This window comes from Dipteris shenzhenensis, chromosome 11 (assembly GCF_047967505.1).
Source record: "Dipteris shenzhenensis isolate YYH24624 ecotype China chromosome 11, Dip_SZ_1.0, whole genome shotgun sequence".
Classification (NCBI taxonomy): domain Eukaryota; kingdom Viridiplantae; phylum Streptophyta; class Polypodiopsida; order Gleicheniales; family Dipteridaceae; genus Dipteris; species Dipteris shenzhenensis.
Window position 1 is genome coordinate 46,141,487 of NC_141606.1, and position 12,658 is coordinate 46,154,144.

Below are 12,658 nucleotides of genomic sequence, written 5' to 3' on the forward strand. Positions count from 1 at the left end.
TTGGATCACTTTCATGGATTGTAGCAAATGCAACTACTTCTCTTTTGCAACATAAAACCACCTCCATTCCCAGAATAAATTTTGTAGCCATCTCCTTTGTGAGTTTCCTTTGCAAACAAGCTGTACAACCATTATAAAGAACACTAGTCTCTTCTCAATAATCTACTTTATTAATGATTTAAAAATCCAGAACTTGTTTGAAAATTTAATTAGACACTAACCAATAACAACCGTAAACCAATAACAACCCTAAACCCTAAACCCTAAACCCTAAACCAAAACAACCGTAAACCAAAGCAACCCTAAACCCTAACCAATAACAACCCTAACCCCTAAAGCCTAAACCCTAACTTCCAAACCCTAAACCCTAAACCCTAAACCCTAACCCCCAAACCCTAAACCCTAAACCCTAACCCCCAAACCCCAAACCCTAACTCCCAAACCCTAAACCCTAAACCCCAAACCCTAAACCCTAACTCCTAAACTCTAAACCCTAACTCCCAAACCCTAAATCCTAAACCCTAAACCCTAAACCCTAAACCCTTAACCCTAACCCCTAAACCCTAAAACCTAAACCCTAACTCCCAAACCCCAAACCCTAAACCCTAGCTCCCAAACCCTAAACCCTAAACCCTAAACCCTAACTCCTAAACCCTAAACCCTAAACCCTTAATCCTAACCCCCAAACCCTAAACTCTAAACCCTAACTACTAAACCCTAAACCCTAAGCCCTTAACCCTAACCCCCAAACCCTAAACTCTAAACCCTAACCCCCAAACCCTAAACCCTAACTCCTAAACCCTAAATCCTAAACCTTAAACCCTAACTCCCAAACCCTAAACCCTAAACCCTAAACCCTAAACCCCAAACCCTAAACCCTAAACCTTAAACCCTAACCCCCAAACCCTAAACCCTAACCCCCAAACCCTAAACCCTAACTCTCTAACTCCCAAACCCTAAACCCTAAACCCTAAACCCTAACTCCCAAACCCTAAACCCTACACCCCAAACCCTAAGCCCCAAACCCTAAACCCTAAACCTTAAACTCTAACTCCCAAACCCTAAACCCTAACCCCCAAACCCTAAACCCTAAACCCTAACCCCCAAACCCTAAACCCTAAACCCTAAATCCTAAACTCTAAACCCTAAATCCTAAACCCTAACCCCCAAACCCTAAACCCTAAACCACCAAACTCTAAACCCTAACCCCTAAACGCTAACCCTCAAACCTTGAACCCTAAACCCTAAACCCTAAACCCTAACTCACCAAACCCCAAATCCTAAACCCAAACCACGAAATCCTAAACCTTAAATCCTATGAGTGTTTTCAAGTAATATCATTTATTTAAGTAATAGTTTTAATTAGAATTCATAAGTAATAGTGGAATTGATAGTTGGGAGGGTGGTAGTGGGAGAAAGGGAGAGTGGGAAAGTGGAGAAAGGGAGTGTGGGAGGGTGGTAGTGGGAGAAAGGGAGAGTGGGAGAGGGAGTGGGAATGGGGGCAGTGGGGGTGGGAGGATGGGAGTGGGAGTGGGAGAGGGAGTGGGAATGGGGGAGGTGGGGGTGGGGGTGGGGGTGGGGGTGGGGGTGGGAGAATGGGAGTGGGAGTGGGAGAGGGAGTGGGAATGGGGGAGGTGGGGGTGGGGGTGGGAGAGTGGGAGTGGGAGTGGGAGAGGGAGTGGGAATGGGGGAGGTGGGGGTGGGGTGAGGGTGGGAGGATGGGAGTGGGAGTGGGAGGGGTGGGGAGTGGGAGTGGGAGGATGGGAGTGGGAATGGGGGAGGTGGGGGTGGAAGTGGGAGGGGTGAGGTGGGAGGATGGGAGTGGGAATGGGGGAGGTGGGGGTGGAAGTGGGAGGGGTGGGGTGGGAGGATGGGGGAATGGGGGAGGTGGGGGGGGTGGGAAAATGGGAGTGGGAGTGGGAATGGGGGAGGTGTGGGGGTGGGAAAATGGGAGTGGGAGTGGGAGTGGGAGAGGGAGTGGGAGGATGGGAGTGGGAGGGGTAAGGTGGGAGGATAAGGGTGGGAGAATGGGAGTGGGAGTGGGAATGGGGGGGAGGGGTGGGGGTGGGAGGATGGGAGTGGGAGTGAGAGGTGTAGGTGGGAGGATGGGAGTGGGTGGGAGAATGGGAGTGGGAGTGGGAGTGGGAATGGGGACGTGGGGGTGGGGTGAGGGTGGGAGTGGGAGGGGTGGGGTGGGAGGATGGGAGTGGGAGAGGGAGTGGGAATGGGGAAGGTGAAAGAATGGGCGTGGGCGTGGGAGTGAGAATGGGGGAGGTGGGGTGGGAGGATGGGGGTGGGAGTGGGAGTAGGAATGGGGTGGGAGTGGGAATGGGGTGGGAGGATGGGAGTGGGTGGGAGAGAGAGAGAAGATAATCTAATAGAGAGGCCAATGGGAGAGGAGATAATGTTATAGAAGGACCAATGAGAGAGAAGCACTTAAAACCCTAGTTTTTCTTATATATACTCTCCTTCTCTCATTGTTTCTCTCATTTCAACAAGGAAGAGCAAGAGGAGAAGCAAAAAGAGGAGGAAGAGCACAAGCAAGCACAAGCAAGCACAAGCATCGATTTCAACTTTTTTCCAGGTACTTTTTTCAAAATTTGTATTCTTTGAAATTTTATTATAGAGAGAGAAAAGTGAAGGAAAGATTTTTAGAGAGAGAATATAAGAGAGAGAGTCTTGCTGCCTCGGCAGCAAAAGAGAGAGAGAAAGAGAGAGGGAGAGAGAGGAGAGAAGGGGGGGGAAAGAGAGGGGAGAGAAAGGGAGGGGGGAGAGAAGGGGGAGGGGGGGAAGAGAGGGGAGAGAGGGGGGAAGCCGCGAGGGGGGGGAGAGAGAGAGGGGAGGGGGAGGCCGCTGCCGCGGTAGCGGAGAGAGGGAGGGAGGGAGGGGAGGGGAGGGGAGAGAGAGGGGAGGGGAGAGGGAGGGGAGGGTTGTCGCGGCAGCGGAGAGAGGGAGGGAGAGGGAGGAGGGGGAGGGGGGAGAGAGAGGAGGGGGGGGCTACCGCGGCAGCGAGAGAGGAACGGGGGGGGGAGAGAGAGAGGGGGGGGCGCGAGAGAGAGGGGAGGGAGAGACAGAGAGGGGGGGGCCGCTACCGCGGCAGCGAGAGAGGAGGGAGGGGGGAGAGAGAGAAGGGGGGGGCAGCGAGAGAGACGGGAGGAAGAGAGAGAGAGGGGGGGCCACTGCCGTTGCCGCGGCAACGAGAGAGGGAGGGGGGGGAGAGAGAAGGGGGGGCAGCGAGAGAGAGGGGGGAGAGGGAGGGGAGGGGAGGGGAGAGAGAGAGGGGGGAGCCACGGCAGCGAGAGAGGGGGAGGGGGGGAGAGGGAAGGGGGGGGAGCGGGGGCAGCAAGAGAGAGGGGGGGCCGCTGCCGTTGCCGCGGCAGCGAGAGAGGGAGGGGGGGGAGAGAGAAGGGGAGGCAGCAAGAGAGAGGGGGGAGAGGGAGGGGAGGGGAGGGGAGAGAGAGAGGGGGGAGCCGCTGCCATGGCAGCGAGAGAGGGGGAGGGGGGGAGAGGGAAGGGGGGGCGGGGGCAGCGAGAGAGAGGGGAGGGAGAGAGAGAGAGGGGGGGCCGCTGCCGCTGTCGCGGCAGCGAGAGAGGGAGGGGGGGAGAGAGAGAGAGGGGGGGGACAGCGAGAGAGAGGGGAGGGAGAGAGAGAGAGGGGGGGCTGCTGCCACTGCCGTGGCAGCAAGAGAGGGAGGGGGGAGAGAGAGAAGGGGGGGCAGCGAGAGAGAGGGGAGGGAGAGAGAGAGAGGGGGGAGAGGGAGGGGAGGGGAGGGGAGAGAGAGAGGGGGGAGCCGCTGCTACGACAGCGAGAGAGGGGGAGGGGAGGGAGAGGGAAGAGAGAGGGGGGGCCGCTGCCACAACAGCGAGAGAGGAGGGGGGGAGAGAGATAAGGGGGGGCAGCGAGAGAGAGGGGGGGGAGAGGGAGGGGAGGGGAGGGGAGAGAGAGAGGGGGGGCCGCTGCCGCGGCAATGAGAGAGGAGGGGGGAGAGAGAGAAGGGGGGGATGCGAGAGCGAGAGAGAGGGGGAGGGAGAGAGAGAGAGGAGGGGGGGGCCGCTGGGGGGGAGAGGGAAGAGAGAGGGGGGGCCGCTGCCGCGGCAGCGAGAGAGGAGGGGGGGGAGAGAGATAAGGGGGGGCAGCGAGAGAGAGGGGGGGGAGAGAGAGAGAGGGGGGAGAGGGAGGGGAGGGGAGGGGAGAGAGAGAGGGGGGGTCGCTGCCGCGGCAGCGAGAGAGGAGCGGGGGGGAGAGAGAGAAGGGGGGGGATGCGAGAGCGAGAGAGAGGGGGAGGGAGAGAGAGAGAGGACGGGGGGCCGCTGCCACGGCAGCGAGAGAGGAGGAGGGGAGGGAGAGACAGGGGGGAGGCTGCTGCCACAGCAGCGGAGAGAGGGGGGAGGAGAGGGAGGGGGGGGAGAGGAAGGGAGGGGAGGGGAGAGGAGAGAGAGAGAAGAGAGGGAGGCGCAGCGAGAGAGAGGGGGGAGAGAGAGAGAGAGAGGGGGGGCCGCTGCCGCGGCAGCGAAAGAGAGGGAGGGGGGGAGAGAGAGAGAGAGAGAGAGGGGGGGAGAGGGGGAGAGAGAGGGGGAGGCCGCTGCCACGGCAGCGTGAGGGAGAGAGGGGGGAGAGAGAGAGAGGGGAGGGGAGAGAGAGAGAGGGGGGAGGCCGCGGCAAGTGAGAGAGAGAGTGGGGAGCGCAAGTGAGAGAGAGGGAAAAGGTGAGGAGAAAGGGAGAGAGAGAGAGAGAGGGGAAATAAAGAGGAGGGGAGAGAGTAGACTAAGATGAGAGGAAATGTAGACTAGAGCGGAGAGGAAAGAGAGAGAGAGAAGAGTGAGAGAGAGATGGACGAGAGATGAAAATTTAGAGAGGGAGGACACGAGAAAGTACGATCGAGATAGAAAATCTTACCAATGAAGAGGAGAAATGAGTGGGCGATGATCGAGAAAAGATAAAGGAGCTACGATCAATGAGGCATATGAGAGGAGATTGGTGTGTGATTTAGTCGAAACTTAAACAAACAAAACTATAAACCTTGGTGTTTAATGAAAATTTAGAGAGGAAGGGCACAAGAGAAAGTACGATCGAGATAGAAAATCTTACCAATGAGGAGAAAAAATGAGTGGGCAACGATCAAGAAGAGATAAAGGAGAGATATTTTGATGGAAGAATTTGGGAGCTACGATCAATGAGGCATATTAGAGGAGATTGGTGTGTGATTTAGTCGAAACTTAAACAAACAAAACTATAAACCTTGGTGTTTGAAAAGAGAAACGTGTGGAAACTAGAATTTCGAATTTCCTGCCTTTTTTTAAACTATGAATCCTTGTGTTTGAAAAGATAAACGTGTGAAAACTTGAAAATTGTGATAAAAGACAACCTTGTGTTTCAAAAGACAAACGCGTGGATGTGAAAATTGTGATAAAAGACAACCTTGTGTTTCAAAAGACAAACGCGTGGATGTGAAAAGACAAATGTATGCTAAAAGCAAAACTTGTAGAAACTTGAATTTTAAATTTTTCTTTGTTTTTGAATTTAAAATGAGTTTCACTTTCATTTTCAATTTACTAGTTTAATTTAGACTATAATGCATTTTGTTTTGGAATATAAAAAGTATAATTTTAATTTTATTACATTTTAAATTAAAATTTTAAAAGTAGTTTAACTTACATTCGTTATTATTACTTTAATTTATTTCTTTTTAGGGAGAATTAATATATTCTTCTAGGTAAATATTAAAATTTTAATTTTAAGTCTTGTTTTCTTTATTTTACGTTATTTTTTCATAAACTTTAAGTTAAATTACTTTATAGTTTTTATTATTTAAATTCAAATTTATTAAGATTTTAACTTCTTATTAATGTGAATGTAGGTAAATATTAAATTTTTAATTTTAAGTCTTGTTTTCTTTATTTTACGTTATTTTTTCATAAACTTTAAGTTAAACTACTTTATAGTTTTTATTATTTAAATTCAAATTTATTAAGATCTTAACTTCTTATTAATGTGAATGTTCAATTCTTATGAGTTGTAAGTAAATTAGTTTTTGAAAATATAAATTTTATCTTTTTTAAAATGAGAAGGGGAAGGGAGAGAGAGAGAAGGGGGGGGGCCGCTGCCACAGCAGCGAGAGAGAATGGGGGGGGAGAGAGAGAGAAAGGGGTGGGAGGAAGGGAGTGGGAGAGGCAGTGGGAATGGGGAAGGTGAAAGAATGGACGTGGGCATGGGAGTGAGAATGGGGGAGGTGGGGTGGGAGGATGGGGGCGGCAGCGAGAGAGAAGGGGGGGGAGAGAGAGAGAAAGGGGTGTGAGTTTAAAAAAGATAAAATATAAATTTTATCTTTTTTAAACTCACAACCTTAGTGTATTAAAAAAGAATAATGGAAAATAGATTATTTTTTGCTTTTAATTCGCAACCTAAGGATATTAAAAAGAACAATGGAAAAGAAATTATTTCTTGCTTTTCTTCGCTTCGACGGTTGGTGTAGTCTAGATTAGCATAGATTAGTTTGTCCTTAGAGGAGAGAACTCCAAAAAAACCAATCAAAGCCATGCTCAAAATTTCCCGACTAGTTCCTAATCGGAGTCAGTCCATTCGTTCACATTCGGTTTCACAGTCACAACAATCCTACCATTTAAGCAACGATTAAGGTTTTTAAACTTTCAAGATGATTGAAAGTTATATCAGTGGACATGACAGATTACAGTTGTGGAAGTTGACAGCGCATTTTACACTTATATCAGTTGCGGGAGTTGACAGAGCATTTTGCACTTATATATGACAGACTTCAAATTTGTATTCAGAGATCATTGTAAATCCTTATTTTTTTTCACATTTATGCTCTAAGCCTTGTAAAGCCTTTTAGGCTATTCCCAAAGCATTTATGCTCTAAGCCTTGTAAAGCCTTTTAGGCTATTCCCAAAGCATGAAATTGATACTTATATGATTGGGAAGAATAAAAACTTGAGGTGTATTAATGGGACTCATTGTACTTTTGATTTTTCAAAGTAATCAAAGTACTTAAAATTTGTGTTGTGCTTGAATACAGGGTGGATCTTGAGGCTACAGCATTTGTCAATGGTATGACACTGAAATAAAATGGAAGAATTTATGCCCCAAAGGACTTCACAAACTGGACAGTTGTTGACACAACAAAGAAAGCATGGTTCTTGGTCTTAAGTAAAGGAAATCTCATTCTAGTGATGACAAAGAGAGAGTTGGAGAAAGATGAGTGGGCATCAAATGTATCTTTCTCAAAGAGCAATTTGATTCAAGGGGGCACCTTAGTAGGAATAAAAATTGAAAAAGACAGCAGTACAATGATGATTTACACAAAGTCAAGAATGAGCAACAGATCGTTTCTTCTTTCTAAGAAAGATGCAATGCACTTTGTGATGCCGCCGCCAAAAGCACCTAGATTTCCTGAATTGGTTCCTACATTGGAGATCCTTCAACATGTGTGGGAGGAATTTCCCATTGAGGAAGCAAGAAAAATGCAGTCAAAGATTATCCTTGAATACTTTCAGGGTGTCATCCAACAAGGTTCAACTTCATTGGAGGGACCTAAGGTGCAAGAATCCACACATGAGAAAGGAAGTGATGAGACACGCCATGTAGACCTGGTTCATGGTAATACAAATGAGAGAGGAAGTGGAGTGGATGAGACAGAACACATTGTAGCAATGGATGAGGGTCTTGTACACGTGGATGCTTACAAGGGATCTACATCTGAGACAGGAATTGAATTGGTGGAGACCGGACATGCACATGCATCTCAGACAGAAATGGAATTGAGTGAGACACGACATGCATCAGATAAGACAGGACATGCACACACATCTCTTGTTCATGGTATTACTCACTTAGATGGTGTAACTCATGAAGTTGATGGAATAATAGAACAAGTGAAGCCCTTAAGTATACCTGAAGTTGAGGCAATAGAAGAAGAAGTAGGGCGATCTAAAGCAGTTCACATTGAGCCCCTAAAAAATAAACCTCGACATCAAATGCAAAAGGCAAGTACTTCACGAGCTACAGTTCCAAGTCCTATAACTGGAAAAAGAGGTCGTTCATATACAAAGAAAGGGCAAAGAAGAGAAGAGGAAGAACATGAAGAGGATGTGGAGGGTCTTGAAATGGAGTCATATCTAGAAGCAAAAATGTTATCAATGAAGAACCTAAATCTTCGCTTGAATGAGGCTGTGACAGATGAGGATCCAGGATATATATGGGGCCAGAAGACTCAAGTTATACATGCTTCAACAGTGGTCAAAGCAAGTGTCTTCACCAACAGCAGGACCTTAGATACAGCCTATGCTGAAAAGATTTTTCAGGCTTTGATTGATGGAAAAAAACCATTTGTTTCTAATTTGGTACTCCATCCAAGAACATTTTGGCCAGTCATGGGAGATTATAGTCAATCCATCAATTTCTCTCAGCCTATAGATTTTGAGATGCAATTCACTAAGTTCCTCGGAAAACAAGTTCCCTCACTTCAAGAAGGACAGAGTTCAGTGAATGATCCAGAACGACATATAAGGGATGCCAAGAGAAATTTCTTAGCTCATTGTACATTTGAGGCAATAGATGGTCAGCACTATGCCTATGCTTGTAATGAGCGCTCTAGAGATGCATACAAGAAAGGAGAAATTACTTATCAAACCTTCGCGAGTGTGCCTCAATTTCACTACTATTCTACATGCATCTGTATCTTCAAGAACGAGAAAAAATATTTGATTGAGTCGGAAAGACTTAATCATGACATTTATGCACTACGAAAAATCACCTCCACTTCAGAGATGTTGCTCAAAGCTAGGACCATATGGAAAACTTTTAATTCTCCTTTGACCACTCTCAAAAGAACTGCAACTAAAGTGGAAGCGGATAATCTTGTTGACTTCTACACATGCTTGAGTGCCATTGTACCAAGGGGAAAGCAGGAAAGAGCAGAGGTGATTACAAGCTTCAAGATAGTAAGGGATAGGTATCAAGACTACACAAGCATACTTTTCCGTAGTGATGAAGTTTTTCATCAGATCAAAGACATGTGTCTTGCATGTGAGAAAGGAGATGTTACATATGAGGCTCCATCATTGATTAAAGAGAAGGCAAAGAAGATTGAGAAAAAAGAGATGACAGCTCGGATGTGGAGGCCTTTAAGAAACCTACCAGACAAATACGCAAGTCTTGCTGCAGAGAAATTAATGTCCAAAGAATGGTTTTTTGGCAAAAAGGATAAAGATCATTGCATGGAAGATTGCATCATCCAACAGGTCAAGCGTGATGCAGTAAAGAGTGCAATTGAATATTTATTGGGAGAAAAAAATATTCCAATTAGCCAATGTAAAATTGATCATAACATTGTGAGGCAGATGGCATCAGCTTTACCGTCAGCTAAACAGAAGGCTTGGGTGCATAAATGGGTGAAGGTAGAAGATGATGGATCTGAAATTACTCCCTCTATGAGAAGTGACATTCCGGAAAATGTGTATGCATATGCACAAAAATTCATCAATAACCACAATCTCAGAAAAGAAAAAACTTTGAACAAGGGCTTTTATTTCATACATGAAATCATTTCAGAGTCTGGAAAGAGTGTTGAGTGCAAGGGAGTTTCATTGAGTGATTTTTTGTCCGACGACACTGCTTGGGAGAGACCTCAACTTTTCTTTGTCTATGAAATATCACCTGATGACATCCGTCAACTCCTTGACAGAATATTACATACCACCATTGGTAGAGTGGGACAATGTAATATAGTCATATTTGCTGATAAAGATGACAAGGAACAAATGTCTGCTACCCTAGAAAAACAATATGGCAATGAGCTCAAGATTTACAATGGGATATACTCAAGAAAAAGGGACAAGAGAGAATGCGGTCTCAAGATACAGAGTCTAGAAACCTTTTTCTTGTGCATGAAGAGCCCTTACAATGATGACAAGGAACAAATGTCTGCTACCCTAGAAAAACAATATGGCAATGAGCTCAAGATTTACAATGGGATATACTCAAGAAAAAGGGACAAGAGAGAATGCGGTCTCAAGATACAGAGTCTAGAAACCTTTTTCTTGTGCATGAAGAGCCCTTACAATGATCACTCCTTACAAAACAATATAAGAGGGAATGCAAAGAGATTGCAACTACTGCTGGAAGAGCATGAAGCTCCAAGTCCCCTCCATTGCAACGCAAATCACTATGAAAGGCCAGCAAAAAGTGCTGATCTTTTAATTAGTATGATGGAATTTTTGCTACCGTCCGGATGGGAAGTCACATTGTGCCGAATGGGACATCTGTTTGAAGCTCTTATCAGAAAAGAACACAATGTAAATATCATTGAGAGCCCTGCTTGCTTGGAATACCTTGATACTGTGGCTTCTCTCATAATAAAGTTTGATAAGAAAGGTCCGATCTCACATGAAGAGGATGACATAGAGATGATCATGTATGATGAGAGCAAGAAAGATGATGAAAATGATCAAAGCTCTAGATATAATAGTGAGGACACCAGCGATAGCAAGGAAGCAGAAGAAGATGGATATGACACTGACCTTGCCTCTGAAGGTTACATAAAAAGACCATGAAGATATGTAGAGGTATGAAGACTTATGTTTAATTTTCTTTATTCATTTAAAGGTCTTTTTAAATTTATAATTAATTTAAAATTTTGAATCTCATAATTATTTTATCCTTTTATAGGAGAAGGGAGAGGAGGAGGATGAGGAGGACATAGCTAGAGCAGAGAATATAGAAAGCTCATCTCAAGAAAGCAAAGCTGCTTTGGCTATCCATCGGATGACTCTAGAAAATAATCATACATTGCAGCAAATGGAGAAGTCATTTCAAGTTAGGTTTCAAGTTCGAGAACAACCTCTTACTTTTATATTCGATGAAGAGGACATTTCAATCCTCATAAACTTCAAGAAAGAGGTCAATGACAAGGTTATAATAGCCATCCTCAGGTTTGACACAAACTTTTTACTGACTTTATGCTTTTGTATTTCCATTGGATCAAATGAACTAATATTCTTTTCTTTTTATTGCAGTATGGTTTTACAATAGCTTCCACTATATATACAAAGATGTGCATATATGGTCGATCCTCTTGTTTCTAGTGTACTTAGCAATAAGCAGAAGACCATAGATGATGTTTTTAAGTGGTTGCAACCTATTGATTTGACTGCGGCGCGAGTTATCTTTACCGCATATCACGAGAAGGGAGTATCAATCCCTACCTAGCTTATCTCTTACATTGTGGAGGATTATATCAAATAATAATTATTCTTAATTGATAATGCAGCTTGCATTGGAGCTTGGTAATTGTGGACATCTTAGCCAAGCAATGCTTCTTTGTCAATTCAATAGCATCTATCCATGGCAGTGTGTCAGAGTAAGTATAACCTACTTGTGTCATAATTATGTCAATGAGATGCATCCTATGCAATGCGCACATTCATTTATGTTTTCTATTTTGATGTGTAGATCTGCTCGAAAGTTGGTAAGTGCTATAGATGCACTTATGCAAATGGAGGGTGACTTGAAAGATCAAATAGAGTATGTAACATGCCCTGCAGCGAAGCAGAATGATGACCACAGTTGTGGGTGGAGAGATGGATATAACTGCTTTTTGCTCCTTGCTCAAATTTTTAATTTGAGAGGCGGTGAAACCTCATTGTCCACATATATAGACTTGCATCTATATGCATTTATGTCATCTATCATTAAGGCATTAATTGATAACGTGGTGGAGCATCCAGAGGAAACATTGGTTGCTACGCCCATAAGTTGTCCTGATGTAACCGCTGTATTGGACGAAATGGGGAGCTCTTTTGAGGTTAAGGTCATCATTAGCAAGCAACCTCGTGTTTTGACTTTTGGTAGCGAGGAAGTTACAATCCTCTCCGACCCTTTGAAAGAGGCTAATGACAAATTCATGATGGCCATCCTCAGGTTTGATATGAACATCTCTTGGCTTGATACTTCAATCATTTGATTCAATCTGCTTCTAACATTTGTTTATTTATTGCTGCAGTACGGTTATATCTCATTTTCCTAGATCAGTACAGAATCGCGTCTGTTTGCTCGATTCTCTTCTTTCAACTGTACTTAGTGATACCAAGAAGACAGTAGATGATGTTTGTTCAATTCTACAACCTTTAGACTTGGATGGCATACTACTTGTCTTTATGCCATACTATGAGAAGTAAGTATGGTCTCAATCTTTCTTTTACTCTCTTATTTATAATATTGTGTCAATTAATACTTAATATTGTGATAAATCTTATCGCTCTTTATTGGTGATGTAGTTCACATTGGAGCCTGATAGTATGGGACCTTGATGACAAGCATTATTGGTTTGTCAACTCAATTACAACAGGCTTCCACGGGGTGTTCAGGTAAGTGTTCTTTTATCATATCATTATGAACATGCATCTTACTATTTACTACACAAATTCACTTTGTCATATGTCATGATGGACAGGTCTGCAAACAAGTTAGTTTCTACGATTATGAAAATCAGGGAGCATCAAGACCAACCAAATTTCCAGACACGCCTCGCAGTGGAGCAAAAAGACATGTTTAGTAGTGGGTGGAGAATTGCCTACAACTTCATGTTGTATCTCAATGAAATTTTTGAACATGTCTCCATAGAAGCATATGCCAAGCTCGAGC